The sequence below is a fragment of the Astyanax mexicanus genome, chromosome 19 (genome assembly GCF_023375975.1).
Source record: "Astyanax mexicanus isolate ESR-SI-001 chromosome 19, AstMex3_surface, whole genome shotgun sequence".
Lineage (NCBI taxonomy): Eukaryota > Metazoa > Chordata > Actinopteri > Characiformes > Acestrorhamphidae > Astyanax > Astyanax mexicanus.
In genome coordinates, this window is record NC_064426.1 from 16,331,955 (window position 1) to 16,353,848 (window position 21,894).

Sequence of the window (21,894 nt, forward strand, 5' to 3'; positions counted from 1 at the left end):
ACTCTTGTTTCCAGATAATCCTGAATCAGAATGTTAAGGAAACTTATCTGAGCTACAGATATGCTGAGGGCACAGACCAAATCAACAATCTCTCTCAACAGAATCATTAGTTGCCATACCTGATCCTCAGTGTCACTGACTCGGTCACCAATGATCACAGGTAGAAGTCTCAGAAGACACCAGTTCTCGGCTGCCTGTCCACCAATTTTTCTACTACCTTCCTTAACTTCTGAGGGAGAGGAATTTGCATCAGAACCTTGATATTTGAACTGTCGGATCCGTCTGTTCAGCTGTGTGTAGGTAAACCATTTTTTAACCCTCACAAAGTGCTTAATGTAAAGAGCAAGGTCATATGCAACTACACCCTCGAACAGGTCATGTCCTATGCAAGGTGGCAGGCCAGGCTGACAAACATGGAAATATTCAAGTCTATTGAACACAGAGTCAAACTTTATTCCCTTCACATGGGTTTCATCTGTGTCATGTAGCTCTTGTACAGCCTCCTTGTAAGTTTCAACTGTTCTGACAGGAAAGCTCTCTGTGACATTGTGCGTTTCCATTGTAGGAATGCAGCAGAACCTACAGCAGTAACCTGAGCTGCTGAAGTTTTCAACAAAGCCACCTATGTTGTGGGAACCAAGATTATCCCCAACGATACACAACACTGTTGCCCGTACAACCTGTCCAGACTCTGTTACAATTCCATCTCTCTCAAGGCCTCGCAAATCTGACAACATCTTTGCAAACAGCTTGTCATGTGAGAAGTATTTCAAATCTTTTTCAAAACAAAGAAGTGCAAGTTGAAGGTTGTCAACAGTAGAACGATGAAACGGCTCAAAATTAGCAAGGGTATAGTATACACCCACAATCTTGTGCTTTCGCCTTGCAGATCCGAGAGGGTTTACCACTTCAAATGCATCCTGGTACAAAATGAGCTTCAAGATTAAACCTGGCTCCATAAAAAAGCTGTTGGACTTGAAAACAGTTCCATCACTTACATCAGTCAACACAGCAGATTCAACAATACTGTGGAGCTTAGAACATTCTTGCCTCACAGCAGCATCTTTTAGCAATGCTTTTAAAGTTTCCTTGACAGGGATATACTGCATATAGCAGTCCTTCCTGTTCTCATCTGTGCCTAGATAAATGGACTGTGACTGCACATACGGAAAATTTTGTTTAAAGTAATGCTGTCTTCTGTACTGCGATGAGAGATGAGAACTACAAGACGAATGCAAATCTGTCCCATCTAAACAAGCCATTACAACTTTTATGTCAGTCTCTGACAACTCGGTTTTGGCAGCTAGTATACCAGCAATCTGTTTCTTGGTAAACTCTTGGCAAATGTCATTCAAATTGTTAATCTCCTCAATTACCATTTGCACAGTAGACGATGGAATGAGGTACTTTGCCTGAAGTTTCATAAAAAACATGCACAGATTTTTCAGATACAAAGTTCTAATTTCTGCATCATCTAGAACATTGTCAGGGTTCATTACATCCTGTCCAGTGTCAAAATTGCTGCCCTCTGCATTAGGTTCTTGGTCTGCACTCACTGGCTGTGTGGATTGTGTAAGACCTACACACAACTCAGCATCCTGTTTATGAACTCTTGAGATATGGGCCGTGAATGATGATCTAACCTTGAATGATTTGTTACAATTTTCAAATGGACACTTTATCATTTCATTTTTTAACAGATGTGATTTAAGATGTTTTATCAAATCTGTCATGTGTGTGCATTGTGCCTGACAACTTGAGATTTCACATTTAAATGACGGATGTGCATAACTAACTTGTGATGTAGAGGGTTGGTGGTTACGATAGACATGTGCTTTGAAAGCACTGAACTTCAGAAACCGTCGTTTGCAGTCACTGTAACAACATGGAAACTGAGCATTTGCTTCATGTCTATGCAGTGTCTGATGATCTACATAACCTTTCAGAGTTTTCAGAGTTATTCCACAGTAGACACATGCAAAATTAGTAGTCATTCCTGTAGTCAATGCCACAAATTCTTCATAAAAAGACTCCAAACAAAGCACTGGAGCACTGGTTCGACAAGCACTAAGTCACCTAAAACAGACCTTGCCTAAAACGCCATGTTTATGTGGACAGGAGGTCAAAACGCTTTCAAAAATAAATCACTAAGTTACTTACAAACTTTGGCTAAGAAGCATCACAGCAAAAAACACTTACCAAGGCAGAATAAATGGCGTTAGGTCATTTTTGACGAAGAGGAGCAGCTAGATTAACGTCTGCATGCAGAAGACAACACAATCCACAGGCCCAATCTGCTAATTAACCACACCAAAACCGCGTTTAGAACACGCTACCTGAGTGTTTCGAAGTCCCAAAAATCACTCTGAATAGCATGTGGAGCACTGGTTCGACAAGCACTAAATCACCTAAAACAGTCCTTGCCTAAAACGCAATTTTTATGTGGACAGGAGGTCAAAACGCTTTCAAAAATAAATCACTAAGTTAACTTACTTACACACTTTGTCTAAGAAGCATCACAGCAAAACACACTTACCAAGGCAGAGAAAATGGCGTTAGGTCGTTTCTGACGAAGAGGAGCAGCTAGATTAACGTCTGCATGCAGAGGACAACACAATCCACAGGCCCAATCTGCTAATTAACCACACCAAAACCGCGTTTAGAACAGGCTACCTGAGTGTTTGGAAGTCTCAAAAATCACTCTGAATAGCATGTGGAGCACTGGTTCGACAAGCACTAAGTCACCTAAAACAGTCCTTGCCTAAAATGGTGTTAGTTTTTTTGCCGAAGTGATTAACGTCTGCACGCAGGAGACAACACAAGCCACAAGCAGGGTTGCCAGGTACACAAAAATATCCAACCAAAAGTCAGTCTAAAACCCGCCCTTCAGAAGCTTAAACTACTCCAAAATATTTGTGCTTTACCATCGAAGTATACGCAGGGTTCTTGCACCATTTTAAAAGTCAAATTTAATGCTTTTTAAGACCTTTTTAAGACCTCAATAAATATAATTTAAGACCCCAGTTTCTTTGGTAGAAAATAATTTATTGTATTGGAAATCTGTTTTTTTTTTCTCTCTTTTTTCTATTTTGTTCCATTATGATACAAAACAGAGCTAAAATAACATGTAAGATGCATTACTTTAAACAACACACCAGATTGCATGTAGGAACCATGGAATGATGAAAGAACATTTAAAGCAGTCTTGCTGTCCCAAGCCAATAAGTTGAAAAATTATGTACATAACTGTTTGCAAAACAGCAAAACAACACACATGTTCTCACATGGCTCTTAACAAGAGAAACCAATGAACAGAGAAGTCAGTTGTTTTGTAAAAACTCCTTCTTCCTTATGTTATTCAGGTTGTTATTCAGGTTGAGATCTTTTGTAGCCTCCTGCACACATGGAAAAAAAGGGGAATTATCAATTAAATTATAGTAATGTTTATAATTCTAATACTAAATACTGCTAACATCATTGCTACTACTACTACTACTAATAATAATGAAACACATTTAAGTATCTTCTCGGTAATAATAATTATCAGCATCCATTCATCATTATCTTATTTGACCATATCTGTAAAAGTGGTGCCTGATAACATAAAAAATGTAAATAAAAACATAAAAACGTAAAGCGTGCAGATTTTGGTTTTCACCCTGGGTAGGAAGCAGTGGCACTTAACTACCATGCACAAATGGGGTCTCCAACTGAAACGCTTCAAAACAGCAGGTGTAAAATGCAGCCTAAAATTATGTTATTAATTATAGTCTTAGTCAAGACTTATTTTGACCTAAAGTTAGTTAGCACTCCGCTAACCTTAGTTCTCTCCCCTGTAACGTTAGTTAACTTGCCTCAGATGGGCGCATCACTCAGCCGGTGTTCTGTCGAGGCAGGTGTTCTGTCAAGTTGTGCTACCCAATGATACGTGCTTCTGACCACCAGTGAGCATGCGCGGACCCACACGTTTTATGTTTTCACGTTTTTTTTAAATGGTAATTCTGTTTTACTTCAGATGCATTAAACAGCCGAAGTCCCCTGCCATTATTTGTCTGAGTGTTACAAATGTTTAAATTGTTGTTAATAATACAAGTAAAAATAAAATCATGAAAAATACAAAAACTTTTTCTAATCATCAATATTCCCTTAATTGTACTCCGATATGTTGATTTAGCCTTTCCCAATATTCTACTGGGCCTTCTGCCTGGAGCATTTTCAAATATAGTGCTTTTTCTAGTGATTTACATTTAAAATTTACACTAAGGTAGCACGATTTGACCAGGTAGCACAACTCGACAGAACAGGTGTCTCCTCCACAGTCTCCGAGCCCACTCGTTCATGGTCTCAAGTAACGTGACTAAAACACTAGTTACACTCATTAATCTCTGAGCTAATGTGTTGTTACCTGTTAACATTGCCAAAGTGACTAGCTACATACTGTGATCTGAATAGAATAATATCATACAATCGTAAAGTTACTTACAGTGAAATGGCCCAACATGTCCTCGGCTCTGGAGTGACCCATAAACTCCGACCCATAGTAGCGGGAGATGACATGGTGTGTGCCCGTCTCAACATCAGTAGTCCAGAACCGCAAATGAAGGTCCATTTGTTTGCTCTTTGTCGTTTTATTCATGCTTTCGTCAAACATGATAACATACGGCTTCTCAGTAACGCTGCGTGATAGCTCCTTCTTGATGAATGAAGCGATCCCATATTTAGCGAGATATGCAGTTTTATTTTCACCACAGGTAAATGACTTTGCAAGCTGAGAGTCAGGGAACATGGCAGCAAAGACCTCACTTATGTCCTCGTTAGACTTAAACGAATTGTGCCTCATCACAGTATGGAGAACCCACAGTACCTCTGCCTTTTGGGTCGCTGGCGGTGAAATAAAGCTTTTCATAGTCGACTGAGACGACGAATCCGAAGTCATAACGTTGGGACGTGGTGCAAACAACGCAGGCATTAGCTCGCTGTGGCTAGCTGCTGCCGCCACGAACCGCTGGTGCATAGCTCCTTTCATATGCGACTCCACGGCTTTGAGCCCCATTGTCCCTAATGAAAATGTCTTTCTGCAGAATTTGCACAGAGCTTCATTTTTGCGGCGCCAACCACCTCCTAAAAACCTCCTCTTCCATCCATTTAGCGCTAAATTTACATTTCCCCATCTTCATGTGCTTTACCCCAAACCGCGAAATGCCGACACGCAGCCTGACGTCAGCCGTCTGCCGCTGACGTACCGTAAAGCGGGTATTAATAGCTCATTAGACTCATTTACTACCGTCTTTGTCCTAAAGTAATTAAACAAATAATATAATTAGATGTTTACGGTGAGCCACTGTGCTTTCCCACCGGCATTAAATTTACAGTCTGAAAATTTAATACCTACGGCAAATTTTCAGTAAATATAAGACAATTTAAGACCTTAATTATCCAGATTTTAATTTAAGACAATTTAAGACTTTTTAAGGACCCGCGGGAACCCTGATACGACTTTTTTGTTTATAATTAATTTATAAGGAATTTATTATCAATATTAAGTTATTAATAATATTGTAACATTAGTGTTTCATTAGTTATTTTATAACAGTTATATATCCCAGTCAAGAATATTTAACAGTAACATAATTAGCAAAAAAAAAAAAAAGACTTTTGCTTACTTTTTGTGTTCTTGCCCCTCCTGAACTCTCTTATCTCCTCTTATTTTTTCATGCCTGGTGATTTCTGTTTACATTGTCGTGTTTTTTTTTTTGTGACACTTTTTGTAGTAACTTTTAAAAACGTACCCTGCCACCCCGCTAATGGATTTTCAATCAAGCCCAATTTGGCGGAAAAAACGCGAACCTGGCAACTCTGCCCACAGGGCCAATCTGCGAATTAACCACACCTGAACTGTGTAGAACACAATTAAAGCGAAATGACTTACTGCTTCAGAAACATGCTTGCACGTATTTCTGTTTTATGTTGTAAAAAAAAGTGTGTTTAGTTTTTTTGCAAATTATAAATTATGTTCCTTTCTCTCCCACTCCCACCAGAGCTGGTGTTTCACTAATAACTCTCCATAAAACAAAGAGGCATATAAAATAGTACAAAGATTGACAAACAACTTTTATATGTACCTAAACAAATGCATTTGTACTTGAACTTAATTTAATATTAAGCATTTGAAGTACAAATTAAACACACGTAGTGAACTAAAAATACATTAAAATAATCAAAGGAACTGTTTATATTTTAATTTGTCTTAAAAACCTAAGCTTAAAAATACCTATAGTAAAATACCTGCTTTACTCTTTTTTTTTATTTAAACATTATGTTCACACCCATTTATTCCCTTTGGCTTTAATGCATATATTGACAAAAACATACATTAAAAGCATGGCTCATTAAACAGTTTTGATGCCTTAGTATTAATTCTACAATCACCCTTCCAAAAGAGTGTCCCTCATTTAGAAATTTCACGATGACAGTAAAGAAAGAGCTGTCTAACACACCAGTCCAAAATCTCCCATAGGTGTTCAGGTGGGTTAAGAAGTAGTGACTGTGATCATTTCCATCATCATTTTCATACTTATCACATAATTCAGTGACCCTCATGTTGTGTGAATCACTTTCATCCTAAAAAGAGGTGAGAATAAATCATAGATTAAGTTTACTGTGAGAAAAAACAGCATAATAGCCACTATAACTCTTAACAGTTAACAGTGCAGGATTTTCTCAAGAGGTACTATTACAGCTACACCACTCCACTGAAGTGTAATAAGCAGTAAAGCATCTCTCTTAGGCCTGATCTGGGCTTCATTGTGCTGAAACAAGTCCATCCTGAAGGCCGGGCTCGCAAATGCTTGATTAGCCTTATTTTAAATCAATGGAGCCCGAATCAGGTATAAGAGGGATTCTCTGCCTATTACACCTCAGTGGAGTTTTGCAGTGATTCTGAAGCTGTAAATCAAGAAAATCCTACATAGTGTAGGGGTCATGCACTCAGGTCTGTGTGATTTATGTATTGCAACTGTTACACTGCTGAAAATGATGGGCCAACTCATCTCCGGTGCAACATATTTATTTTTGTGTATGCACTGCAAAACACAGAAACAGCAGGTTACAGGAGCTACTCGGTGTGTTATCTGCTAACTGCTCCACCAGGTACTGACCAATTTTCTCTGCATTACAGAAACAGTGACATAATACACATGTATAGTAAACCCAAATAGGAAAACAGTATTACAGTATAATTCTTATGATAGCTAATTACAGTAATGTCTCTGCATATTTACAGTTTTATTTCCACATACATCACAGTAGTAAACTCACTAAATCACCAGAATGCATTTACTGTGTAACTAAGTATCATTATGAACTCTCATTACTCTGCTTCTAGTTTTTATAGTGTTTTTAACAACAATTTTAGTCAATTTTTAATCCCTTCTTAACTCAATTGCTCCTATGAATTGGAGGAATAAAACACTTAACTATTTTAGAGTGCCACACTCTCCCCCACAAATTTAAATGTCTCCTGACATTTCTGGTTACCAACTACATTTGACTATAGATTTAACATAGTCCCACAGACCATGGTCTCCAGAATGCATTACTCTCAATTACATGAGCCTTAGTTATCTTACCATCTCTCTGGACCAAAGTTGGCTGACCTAAAGTGTCATAACTCAGTACCTTTGGTTTCTGACTTTGTCTTTTGGGTCGCTGTCTCTCAGAGTCAGTCTCACCTCTGTTTGAAACTGGACTGTCAATCACTGCCTTACTTGTCCCTGAGCTTTCAAGGTCAATGCCAGGACTTGGTATCTGATTGGGTATGTCCTCTTCGCTCTGTAGTGGCAAATCCTCTTCGCTCTGTAGTGGCAAATCCTCTTCGCTCTGTAGTGGCAAATCCTCTTCTTGAACATTAGGACTTGGTTCAGGCTGGAATGGTTCTGCCAAAGGATTGAGTAGAGTCTGCCTCTGTTGCCTCTCTGGAACAGGCCTGAGGTACCACTGGTAAGTACCACTGTAGTCATCATCCGATGTGTCACCACTTTCTGGGTGCTGCTGCTGTGGTGTACTCGTACGTCTCAACTTTTGTTTTTGTGTGGCTGAACAGTGTGTGCTGGTGGCTTTTCAAGGGGTAGGAAGTCACATGGAAGTAGGAGATTCCTGTGCACCACCTTTTCTCTTCCTTGACCAGTTTCAGGGCAGATCCTATACACAGGGCTGTCATCTGTTTTTCTCCCCATCACTTTGTAGATCTGGTTCTCCCAATAGGACTGAATCTTAGCGGGTCCACCTCTAGGAGTGAGATTTCGGAGGAGAACTCTATCACCAGGCTGAAGATCTCTCCCTTTAACTCTCCTGTCATAATATGCTTTTCCTCTTGCCGCTTCTTTGGTAGCTGATTCAGAAGCCACTTTGTAAGCTTCTTGCATTCTCTGTTTCCAACAGCTGACATAGTCATCATAGTCCATATGAGCTTCATCTTCCCTTAGATTGAAGAGCAGGTCGATGGGCAAGCGTGGAGACCGGCCGAAGATGAGGTAATATGGGGCATACCCTGTTGCTTCACTCTTCGTACAGTTGTACGCATGGACAACTTTAGCCAGTGACTCTTTCCAATCATCCTTCTCCTTGTCCTCCAGAGTTCGTAACATGGACAGCAAGGTACGGTTGAATCTCTCTACCTGTCCGTTCCCCTGGGGATGGTAGGCTGTTGTGTGGGAGCCCTGGATGCCTGAAAGTTCTTTTAATCTTGCCATGAGCTTGTTGTCAAATTCTTTACCCATGTCGTGGTGTAGTCTAGTAGGGAAGCCAAACTTCAGTGCAAAATCATTGAAGAGCTTGTCAGCGACCGTTTTAGCTGCTTTGTTTCTTGTCGGGTAAGCTTGTGCAAACCTGATAAAGTGATCCATGACCACTAGTATGTATTCATAGCCGTGCTTACACTTTTCCAGGTGGAGAAAGTCTATGGAGACCAGCTGGAATGGGTACGTGGACTGGATCGGGATCAGAGGTGCACAGGTCTGCTTACTTGGCTTTTTCTTTTTCAGACACTCACATTCTTCAGTAACAAAGTGTTCAACCTCTTTTGCCATCTGAGGCCAGTAGAACCTGTCTCGAATCAAGTCGAGCGTCCTTTCCACCCCCAAATGGCCCATGTCTTGGTCAAGTTCTTTGAATACCAGAGGACGATAAGCTTTAGGGACCAATAGCTGCTCTCTGCGGGTTGTTTTTTGACGCAGGACACCGTTTTGGTCAATGTGAAGCTTCAACCACTGCCTGAGCAGTGCAGCTACTGCAGGAGGCTCAGACTTCACCTCAGCTCTACTTGGTCTTCCATTCTGTGACTTGTACCAGAGCACTCTTGAAAGGACTTCATCTGCTTCCTGGGATGTGCGAATCTGGTCTGGTGTCAAAGGCTGTGAACTTCCAGAATCTCTCATCAACTTCAGAGCCCCAACCTGGATAACACCAATACCTTGGGAAGGGCATTTTTGCTCCACCACCACAGACTCCATAGATGCGCTTATGGCCTCCTGTCCCACCTCAGCTGTACAGCTCTTCATGTAGTTGTCAATGTCCAGTGGCATCCGTGACAGCCCATCAGCATCGGCATTGGTCTTACCCGGACGGTAGCGTATGGTGAAGTTATAGCTGGCCAGCCCTGCGACCCATCTGTGGCCTGTGTAGGGTTGCAACGGTATGAGATTTTCACGGTATGATAACCGTCTCGGAAAATACCGCGGTATCACGGTTATCACGGTATCACAGTTTGTTACATATATTATTATTTTTTTGTTCAATTAACTATTTATTGTAGAAACTACACCATCAGGTGAAGGAAACCATGTTTTTCCACTACTCTTAAGGGCATTAAGAGTGTATATATAAAAAAAAGTTGGTATATAACCAGATACTGCAGAAAGAGGGGATTTATTTCTGACATGATCCTCACAATAGAGATTTCTATTTTAAGGCTTTCACTACTTAAAACCTTCAACATATGAAAAACAGGCACGTCAGAATTTGAAAATGAACGCATGTAAATGAATGGCGTCTTTCACGTCCAGTCCGGCCAGTACCTTTACACGGACACGTGAATCCATCGTAGTACGCACTTCACGCCTGTACCTGCGTGCCCGAATTTCGGATAACTCAGCGCTTTTGCGGGCGCTTACCGCATGGGTTATGCACGACAACAAAGAGGTTTTATTTATGTTCAGATTAAAATTTTAAACTGAACACATACTTTGCGCTGCACAGCGGGGTGGTGTTCTCGGAGATGGGAGAACAGGTTTGATGTATTTCCTCCTTTAGCTGTGACTTTACGGCCACATTGATTACAAGCTTGTTGATTACAAGATTACAAGTCTGTTTTCAGGCTGTTTGAATGAGCGAAATATGATCAGAATTATGTAAATTAACACTAACATAGAAGCATAGAACTATTATTTAATTAAAATTATTTTTAAGAGCAGCTAAACACAGTGCGGAGAAGTTCACGTGCGAGAGAGAGAGAGAGAGAGAGATTTGCGTGTTCTGATATGAGCTACTCACAGGTAAAGGTTCTCTTTTATCTCCTCGTGCTCATTTTAGTCCAATACATAATTCTGCAGTTTCTCAGTGTTTTCTGTCGTATTTTGCGGCTATCGCGAGCGCTTACAACTAACACCGCGGGCCGCGAGGTGCAGCCGTGCTGCCGCTGTTATGCCGAATCCGACTCCCTGCTCAATCCGACTCCCGCTTCGCGGACAGAATCGGCACAACACCCCCCGCTGTAGAACTGCGGGAGTGAAAACAGCGCTTATAATTAAGTTAGTTAAGTTTCAGTTTTCGTTATTTGGTTCGTTTTCATTAACAATAATAATTGGTTACTTAGCATTAACATAGTGATTATCACACCAGAGCTTTATTTAAAAATAAAATATATAATTAAAAAACAGATGCCTACATCTCAGACTATTTTCTAGAGCCCAACCCGACCTGGCCCGAGGAATGTGGTGGGAAATCTCGGCCCGAACGGACCCGATCTCGGGTCGGGCCTCGGGTCAGGTCTGGTTCGGGCAGAGAATCTAAGCTCTAGTCTGATGCACTTTCTGCCGTTCTCACCGCTGTGTGCTGAGTAGCTGAAGCGGAGCAGAGTTGCGCATGCGCGGGTGAGTTTCTCCGCTGGCTTGCGTTTTACCGGTAATAAGCAAACACAAACGGTATGATAACCGTGCATTTTAATACCACGGTATACCGTGAAACCGGTTACCGCTGCAACCCTAGGCCTGTGGCGTTGAGCTTTGCGGTGGTGAGCACATATGTTAACGGATTATTATCTGTGTACACCACAAATGACGGAGCATGGTACAAATAATCCCGAAAACGCTCACAAATGGCCCACTTCATTGCCAAAAACTTTTGCCTGAGTGCAGGTGGTACTTTTTCTCGGCTGGACTCAGAGTTCGGGAACCATATGCGATAACTCTCATCTTGCCTTGCTGCCGCTGGTATAAGACAGCACCTAGCCCAACTTGTGATGCATCACAATGTAACACAAAGGGTTCGGTGATGTCGGGGTACCCGAGCACAGGAGGTTTAGTAAGTGCATCTATGAGCTGGTTCAATGTCTCTTGGTGGGAGCTAGTCCACTGAATAGGCATGCGTGATGGTAAATGGCCTTTACCTTTCTTCACCCCTGTTTTAGTCTTGTTAACTTTGACTGGAGCAGAGTTCTCAGAGGGGGGAGGACTAAGCAGGCTGTAGAGTGGATGGGCTACACGAGAAAAGTTGGGGATGAAGGGCCTATAATAAGAGAGAAAGCCAAGCATTTGACGTACATCTCCAACAGTTGCAAGTGTTTTCTCCTTTAAGGCCATCACTGGAGCCAACTCTGCTGGGTCCATCGTGTAACCTTCCCCTGTCACTAGCTTGCCCAGAAACTTCACACTTTTCCTGAACAGTTCACATTTCTTTGGGGTCAGCTTAACACCATGCTCTCTGTAACGCTGGAGGACCAGGCGAAGGTGCTTGAGATGTTCTTCAAAGTTGCTGCTGTGCACCAGGTTATCGTCCAGGTATGGTAGGCAAATGGTGTCCCTAAGGCCTGCCATACAGTGTTCCATGCTCCTTTGGAACTCAGCAGGTGAGGCACTCAGACCAAAAGGAACGCGAACCCATTGATATAGCCCCCAGGGTGTGATGAAGGCGGTCAAAGGGCGACTTTCTTCATCCAAGAAACCCTGGTGGTACGCTTTACCCTGGTCCAGCACTGAAAACCAAACGCTTCCACCCAGTGTATCCAGCATGTCCTGAATCCTTGGTATAGGATGCCGATCCGGAACAGACTTGCGGTTGAGCTCCCTGTAGTCACAACAAAGGCGAAGGGTGCCATCTTTCTTGCGTACGCACACTACAGGTGACGAATAGGGAGACCGTGATGGTGTGATCCAACCTTTGTTAAGCAGGTCCTGCAAATACTCCTTGACTTCCTTGTGAAGAGGTTTTGGAACCGACATGTAGGTTTTTTTCACAGGACTTGTGTCATGCAAAGTGATATGCATTTTAAGAGATGGGATGCAGCCCACATCATCACTGTCATAGGCGAATGCCTCACATTCCTCCCTCAACATCTTCTTCACAGCTGCTTGTTGACTTTCTGTTAGATGTTGAAGATCCAATGGGGGATCCCATGACTTTGGTCTCGGTTGGCTCTCGTGTGACTGTGTGTTATTCAGGTTAGGTGACTTTATCTCTGCATTCTTTTTGTCTTCTTGTGTCAGTTCATTTACTTTTGTCTGGATGTCTGCTGCGTATACAGTCTTTATTGGTTCAAGATGTCCAATCACTTCACGACTCCTGAGATAAATGGTGTGGTCGGTGGTGTTAGTCACTGGGATGGGTACATATGGCACTTTTCTGTCTGGAATTTGTACCAATACATCATTGACCACAATGCCCTCTGGTGGTGGGTTGGATACATCAGCAACGAAAAACATGTCTTGGCCTACAGCATGTGAAGTAACATATGCCCGTGCATACACTGTGGTGACTTGATTAGCTGGTAAAGGCACCCTCCTTATTCCCGTCCTGACCACACCTGTCTCTGAGCCTTTGCTGCTGTTCTGCACAAGCTTGACAACATTATGTGCCGTCTGAACAGTTATTTCAAAGGCTTTACTTACATAGTGTGTAAGTTCTTTTCTTCCGTCTTTAGTCTTCACCCCTTTTCTGTTGACAACAGCTTCAATTACATTGTAGCCGATGATAGGTTCACTGGCTACAGCTGGGTCACTGGATACCAGTATTGGCACTCGCAGTTCACTGGTTGGGGACAAATCACTCTCCAGTCTGAAGCTGACTTCTATCCAGCCAATGTACGGGATGGGAGTGTTGTTCGCAGCAAACACTGTGAGCGTCTCATTCTCTAGCAGTTCTGAAACAGGTCTGACCACTGTGTGGGGAAGGTGGTCTTGCCGCCAGCTTTCATTCACAATGCTGAACTGTGCCCCGGAGTCCCACAATACTTTGACTGGATAATTGTCCATACAACAATTTACAGTACAGCGGTTTCCCACTAGGCTTACTAATCTTGACTTGCGTTGGGGGGGTAGATAGTGAACTTCAGTTACAGCTGATAAGGTGGTAGCTGTCATTTCATCGGAGGAGGGTGGTAAGCTTGGCTGTTTATGGGACCGTTGGCTCTGGACTACTGTTGGTCCCACCTCAGTAGTCCCTCCCCGTTTCCCGACGACAGCCTTGGTGCTCGGCATCCACGAGAGTAGTGGCCTTCTCGACCGCACTTAAAGCAGTGTGTGCAGTTATCTCCTTTCCCCTCTTCCCTGCACTTTCTACAACCTTTTTGTCTTTGTTTAAGTGCTCTAGTGGGGGGACTGGTTTCCATAGCAGATAGAAACATTTCTTTAATTTCCTTGCGGAGTTCTTCTATGATCTGCTGCGTGTCTGGTTTGGTCTCTTTGGTTTTAACTGTTTTCAGGGCTACTGCAGTGGGTGATTCTCTGGGTTTTAAGTGGCTCTGAACAGGTGTCTGGGCTGTCTGGCATTCTGTTTGGAGCTCTTGTACCTTGGGAATCTTAGTTGCAGTGGACCTTTTTCGTTTCTCAGATCTTTCATTTTCTAGCTTTGAAGCTTCGTTGACTTTCTCGATCAGTTCCTCATCTGTTATGGTCATGTCACTCAGGAGGGGCAGTAACTGATACTTAATGGAGTCACTAAGCAGTCCAGTTTCAATGGAGCGGAGAAACTTGCGCTGAATTGTGGCTCTGCTGTACAGTTCATCAGTCTCCTCATTTGCTGCTTTCCATAACAGTTTCTCTTTGAGTTCGATACAACGAAAGACAAAATTTAGGGCTGTTTCTTTGGGTTCTTGGGAGATATTGAGAAGCTGGTGGTAAAGCTCAGTGGGGCTGTCTACTCTGTAGTGTCCCTTTAATATGGTGAGCACTTTGCTAAGTGTGAGCCCACGTTTTATCTCCAACATATCTCTTAGGGGCATTCCTGGACTAATGGCCCTAATTACTGCTTCAACTATTTCAATCTCTGAATGTCCCTTTTCAACTCCATTCTCAATCTGACGGACTAAACTGAGGTAAGACAACTTATCCTTCTGCCCACTTTCTCCAATCTGCCCAGAGATTTTAAACTCTCTCCTTAAAGTTACCTCTTGCAGAGTTCGGGTTGGCTCTGGTCGGGTTTTGGATGGATAATCGGTTGTCTGGACTAAAATGGCATGTGGAATGTTGTTGAGGTCTTTTTGAGGTTCACACTCCTTAACTGTGGGTTCCTCTTCTGACTGACATTTCTTTTCGCTCAGTCTCTGGATGTATGTGGCTATGTCTTTATAAAACTGTTCCACCTGCTCTTCTTCTTCACTTTTTTCTATCTCATCAAACATGCTCTCTGCTAACCTGATGAGTGTCCTCTTGGTCTTGCGTTGAGGCTCTCCGCTGTCCAGGCCGGAACACTTCAGTCGCCTGCAGACATCCATGAGAGGCTCTCTATCCAGCTGCCACAAGGCTGCACTCACTTGATCGCGCAGAAGCTGTATGACTTCCATTTTTTTTTTTTTTTTGATGGTTCGTCTTTTGGGAAGGAAGGAGGTTGGTGATGGGGTTGACTCACCAGCGCCTCCTCCTGGCTGGCTCGCCAAAATATGTTACACTGCTGAAAATGATGGGCCAACTCATCTCCGGTGCAACATATTTATTTTTGTGTATGCACTGCAAAACACAGAAACAGCAGGTTACAGGAGCTACTCGGTGTGTTATCTGCTAACTGCTCCACCAGGTACTGACCAATTTTCTCTGCATTACAGAAACAGTGACATAATACACAAGTATAGTAAACCCAAATAGGAAAACAGTATTACAGTATAATTCTTATGATAGCTAATTACAGTAATGTCTCTGCACATTTACAGTTTTATTTCCACATACATCACAGTAGTAAACTCACTAAATCACCAGAATGCATTTACTGTGTAACTAAGTATCATTATGAACTCTCATTACTCTGCTTCTAGTTTTTATAGTGTTTTTAACAACAATTTTAGTCAATTTTTAATCCCTTCTTAACTCAATTGCTCCTATGAATTGTATTTTAAACAAAATCCATTTTAAATGAAGATCTTTTTAGCTTATATCTCCTATATTCCATATTAATTAATTAACAGAAAGCATTTACACCGAATCTGGTAAACAGAACATATATAGTGCAGCTTTAAACCAAAACTAGCTCAAAAATAGCAAAAATGGAAAATACAGACTTAAATTCTAGCCGAATAACTAGACTAGTTCAAGTATAAGACCACATGTGCTTCATAGCTTAGCACGAGGCTCAGTCTGATTCACATTTAGCTTTAGCTTCTACCGATTAGCTTTCAAACCTAAAACAGCTCTGAAACTCATTAAAACGACTCCTTCGACCACAAGTTTCACATTTTCACAACAAAAAACTCTAATGAGTCACTAATACTGTTAACTCTCACTTTATCTACAATTTATCACTCAGCTTACCTGCAAAACACAGAAACAGCAGGTTACAGGAGCTACTCGGTGTGTTATCTGCTAACTGCTCCACCAGGTACTGACCAATTTTTTCTGCTGGTTAGAGTATTAGACCCTGGTGCCTGTCACCGAGCGCCCTCTACTGGCGAAACTTATATTGCCTTGTTAAATAACAATAGGAACCTTAACAGTAGTTCTATGAGAAGGAGATAATACATAAAAATAAAATAGGGGGCTATATTTCACACACTTAACTATTTTAGAGTGCCACACAACCATAACATCCCTCTCTGGACAAATTGTTCTTGTTAACACAATCTGACCTTGCCCTGTTGACATTCTCAATCACCTGAAGAGTTGCTCTCCTTTTTTGCTTACATATGGACTATTGTTTGAGTATCATGATAATCAAATTTGTGTTAGAAAGCTGCATGATTTTTGTCACACTAGAGAAAGAATGGTCTTCATGTTAATCTAACAACAAACTTGGAATGCAAAAATAAATAACATTTTAATTATAATATTTAGGTCTAAACACAACATATAATTATCATGTCAAATGGGTCAGCATTCTTATCTTATTTTAATTATTAATCAGAATTAAATTAGTTTTCACGAAACAGTAAATAGTTCTATGATTGGGCAAAGTCGTGATTGTCAAAACGGTTGAGCCAATGAAATCCTGAGAATCTCTCGTTTGAATTTGAGCGCCAACTTCGCCTATAGACGTCACGTTCAGTCCGCCGCTGACACGCCCATTTAGGAGATTGGCTTCAATCCACTAGAAGAGACAACTGCAGGTTGTGCAGAGGGAGACGTTCTGGTTGTATCTGAAGTGTTTGGGTTTTACTGTCACGCCTGGCCCTGTTTCCTGTCTGTCCTCGTGCCTGTGTTGTCCCACGTGACCCGTGCCCCTGTGTTCTGCCTGTGATTTTCCATTACCTCATGTCTCATTTGTAGCTCCACCCCTTCCCCAGGTGTTTCCACTCCCAGTGTGTTTCCTGTTTAGTTAAATAGCTTTCCTCTGTCACCTGTCCTGGTCGGTCTTTGCACTGTCTCCCGTTGTCTGTCCCTCTGCGTTTCTCTGTTCTCAGTGTTTTCATAGCCTTAGCCCGAGTCCCTTGTTCTGTGTTTATCTCTGTTTATTTTCTAGTTCCCTGTTTAGTTTTCTTGTCTACTCCCTTGCCCTGTGTAGCGGGCTCAGTGGTTTAATACCTGGTGCTAATTGAGATGTTGAAATATTTTTAATTGGGCGCCAGTTATTAAATTAATTTAATTAGATTAATTAATAAATTAATTAATCAAATTAATTAATAACACAAGACATCTCAGGGTGTGGTTTCTACAGGTGACAGAAATTTTCATAACCAAGTTATCCAGAAAAACACACTGAAATTACAGGTTTTGTAAAATAAAAGTATTTTATTAAATCACACAGATATGAGTAAATAATTCATTAAAAAGTACTAAATGTAGCCATTACATATCAAATCATAGTGTAGAATGATAAATGAGAAATAAAAGAACAAACATGTTATAATGCTGATATGAAAGGAATAAAGATTAATAGAACTATAAAGTGAATATTTCTAAATAAGGGTCTAAGGCATTTTAAGTCTACGAAACCAATTCTTATTTCCACCCAAGACACTCAAAATGAGTCATCTATACTAAAGACGCTCTATTAAAGACCTGACCCAGACCATGACCAACAGAACACCATCTGCCGAAAGATTAAACCCAGCTCTGCCTTACTCTGAGTTGTTGAAGTGGGCCTTGGTGACATCCGCCTGGGTTGGTCGTCTGATGCTTCACCCCGAAAAAGGATCACGTGAGCCTGCCTGCAGGGTGGGTTGACTTCCTGTGTCAGCACGGAGCCCCATGAGAACCCACAGGGAAATCCCTTCGCTCTCAGCTGGCTTGCTGGTGGCCTCCGGACCGCAGGTTTCTGGGTTGGATCTGGCGGATCTCTTTTTCAGCTGTACTTTAGCTAAACTTAGATGGAATAATGCTTGGCTTCGTAGATTGTAAAATAACCTTAGATATTTTAACTAGGATAGCTAAGATTAATATACTTGAAGATTAAATGCGCTAGTCTAAGAAAACTAACTTAAGATGACTAAACTAACAGTCTATCCTTTCTCCATCTCTGGGCTCCCTAACCTCTCTCCTCTAACTGTTTTCCTCAACTCATCTTCTCCAACTCCTTCTCTAACTGCTCTGACCTGAACTCCCAAAACTCAACTGGCAACTGAACTAAAACTGTGTCTGCCCAGTTTACTATTAGTCTCTGTGGCCTGTTTGGCCCCTGAGCTATGATTGGCCCTGTGGCCCAAATGTCTGTGTTTTGATTGGTCTAGGAGCAATTTCAAACTTTGGTGGGGATTCACAAAGGGCCATAAACCCCCCCTCCTCACATGGTCAACATGCTTCAGCATTTTTCTAATAGATCAAACCAAAAGAAAACTCAATTAAACAGTGGATCAAAATACCTTTTTCAGCATATCAGTTTGTGAGGATAAATTCAGGAAACAAACAATCTTACAATTGAATCACAATAAATGTAATATATATATATTTTGCCCACAAACAGTTTTGTAATACTCAAGATAATCTTAGGAATACAATGATGGATGGTACTCTGTCAGAAAGAGATCAAGAGTCATGTTATTATTTAAACCCAATTAAATCACTTAAAAGATAATACATGGTTAAACCACTGATAACCAAATAAAGCTAAATTATCAAATGCTAGTTAAACCTTGTTGATTCAGACTTGAATGTGTAGGAGAATTTAATCAGGACACATCCAAACACATATACCATATACCAGACACATATACCATTATCTAGTAAACATTCTATAAAACACCTTTTTTATATAGTCAATATATATGTATTTTAAGCAAAATCTTCTCAGTGAGAAATTCCTCTTCTCTGCTGAGTGTTCAGATAAGCGGCTGTCGTCGGAATTTACGACCGTGGGGGAAGTTGGTGAAGTTGGTGTTGGGAATGTAATTTCCAAGCTAAGAGCATTCATTTTAACTTCATGAATCTTATTTCTAAGTGGTTGCAGAAAGCACAAACCCCTAAATTGGTATAATATATTTGGTGAATTTACAATTTCCAAGGCATTCATTAAGTTTTGAACCCTCTCTCAAGTCCCGTAGTCCCGTCCTTGTCCTGGTGATTGTGCTGTTGGCAAAACCACAATTGTGCACAGTTCCAGATGTTTAAACATTAACGGTCCTAAATCCAGATTTACGACTGACAGCGTCTGAAGGAATGTCAAAAAAGAATTTAAAAATGTTTACCCTGACTTGCATTTAGGGTTCTCGAGCGAGGCTGAGTGAAGAAATAGTCAGGAAATGTCATTTTGAAATTTAAGGCTGTTTGAAAAAGATAACTCCAAGGCTTTTAGAGTGTTCTGGGGGTTGAAGTTCCTTATAGACCATAAAGTGGGGGTAGTGTGTGTGTCTGTGTGTAAGCAATGAAGAAATCCTCTGGTTAATCCACTACACCCTGTCTAGTTTAGTTATTCTTATTATCTCTTGTTTGTTTTATTTATGTTCTCTAGTCTCCCTAGTTTGTTTTGGTTTGTTTCACTGTTCTTTGTTTATTTGTTTATTTACTTATTTAATAAATTTCTCACCATACCTGCACATACGTCCGCCTCCTCGTCTCTCTGCCTGGGTCAAACCCTGACAAAAAGACCGACCGTATGGATGTAAACCAGTGGCATGCTGCTCGGAAGGCGGACCTGGAGTTTCTTCGCCTCCTCGCCGAGCAAATCCGGGGAGATGACCCGCTCCCAGCGCCTTTCCTCGGGTTGGAGCCCGTCAGCCCAGCTTCAGCGGTGCCCACCGAGACTCATAAGGAAAAAAAGTCTCGGAGGAAACAGGCCCGAAAAGCCCGCAAGGCGCGGGAGGACTCCCTCCGGAGCGGGGAAAATTTTGGGGGGGCGCTGGGGGTGTGTGCTGTCAGCCTCGGTCCTCGCCCCGAGGAGGAAGGGGGTGACTTGGATGCAGGCTGTGAGGAGTCCTTTCTCTGGGACTACTCCGATCTCCTCACACCTGCGTCCAGCGAGGAGGAAGAGGACTATCCTCCTGCACCAGCCCGCCTGCCGCTACTTCCTTCCACGGTGGCAGTGGAACCGCGTTCCGAGACCCCCTGCGCGGCGAGCCAGCCGCGGTCAAAGACTTTCCCCGCGCTCCTCACACCAGACTCTGCACGAGCGAGTAGGACTCCAGTCCGGGTTTTCGCCTCACCCGCGGCTTTAGGCTCCAGCATTGCTGCAGCGGATCTCTTCATGGCACGCCCCGTGAAGCACGCGTCTGAAGCGCTGCGTCCCGCGATACACGCGGCTGAGATGCCACGCCCCGTGTTGCACGCACCGCTCTCCGAGACTTCAGCGGCGGCCGCGCCGTGCTCACAGGCTGCAGCGGCGGCAGCGCCGCTCTCCGAGATTTCAGCGGCGGCCGCGCCGCTCTCCGAGATTTCAGCGGCGGACGTGCCGCGCTCACAGACTGCAGCGGCGGCAGCGCCGCTCTCCGAGATTTCAGCGGCGGCCGCGCCGCTCTCCCAAGCACCAGCAGTCCCAGCTGCTCCAGTTCAAGCACCAGCAGTCCCAGCTGCTCCAGTTCAAGCACCAGCAGTCCCAGCTGCTCCAGTTCAAGCACCAGCAGTCCCAGCTGCTCCAGTTCAAGCACCAGCAGTCCCAGCTGCTCCAGCTCAAGCACCAGCAGTCCTAGCTGCTCCAGCTCAAGCACCAGCAGTCCCAGCTGCTCCAGCTCAAGCACCAGCAGTCCCAGCTGCTCAAGCACCAGCAGTCCCAGCTGCTCCAGCTCAAGCACCAGCAGTCCCAGCTGCTCCAGCTCAAGCACCAGCAGTCCCAGCTGCTCCAGCTCCAGCACCAGCAGTCCCAGCTGCTCCAGCTCAAGCACCAGCAGTCCCAGCTGCTCCAGCTCAAGCACCAGCAGTCCCAGCTGCTCCAGCTCAAGCACCTGCAGCTCCCAGAACTATGTTTGGGCCCAGGCCCCGTATTTCCAGGCCTGCTCCTAGGCCTCCTGACTTTGCCCCTAGTTATGTGCCCAGGCTGTCCCCACAGACTTTTACCAGTCCTGGGCACCCACCTATGTCTTTTGTACCTCTGTCTCTCCCTGTCCTGGTCCCCGTATCTGTGATCGTTCCAGTTCCTGTCCCCGGTGGTTTCTCTGTTCCTGTCCCTGTTACTGTGTTTGTTTCCGTCCCCGTCAATGTTCTAGTCCCTGTTCCCATGTCCGGTCCCGTCCAGTCTCTGTCTCATGTCCAGTCTCCGTCACCTGTCCAGTTCCCCGTCCAGTCTCCGTCACCTGTCCAGTTCCCCGTCCAGTCTCCGTCACCTGTCCAGTTCCCCGTCCAGTCTCCGTCACCTGTCCGGTTCCCCGTCCAGTGTCCGTTCCCTGTCCAGTCTCTGTCCCCTGTCCTGTCTCCATCTCCTGGCCAGTTCCCTGTCCAGTCTCCCGTTCGGTTTCCTGTTTTCCCCGGCCTCTCCCTGCCGCCAGCCCCCGGGGTTTGTTTTTACGCGCCTCGGGAGCTGCGCGTTTAGGGGGAGGTTTCTGTCACGCCTGGCCCTGTTTCCTGTCTGTCCTCGTGCCTGTGTTGTCCCACGTGACCCGTGCCCCTGTGTTCTGCCTGTGATTTTCCATTACCTCATGTCTCATTTGTAGCTCCACCCCTTCCCCAGGTGTTTCCACTCCCAGTGTGTTTCCTGTTTAGTTAAATAGCTTTCCTCTGTCACCTGTCCTGGTCGGTCTTTGCACTGTCTCCCGTTGTCTGTCCCTCTGCGTTTCTCTGTTCTCAGTGTTTTCATAGCCTTAGCCCGAGTCCCTTGTTCTGTGTTTATCTCTGTTTA

At 43.3% G+C, this 21,894-nt stretch overlaps 1 protein-coding gene across 1 annotated transcript in view; it reads right to left on the reverse strand.

Annotated features, from left to right (window-relative positions):
- LOC103034334 (uncharacterized) overlaps positions 1 to 21,894 on the reverse strand; it is a 381,713-nt gene that overhangs the window by 331,202 nt on the left and 28,617 nt on the right. The gene's annotated exons all lie outside the window — the stretch shown is intronic.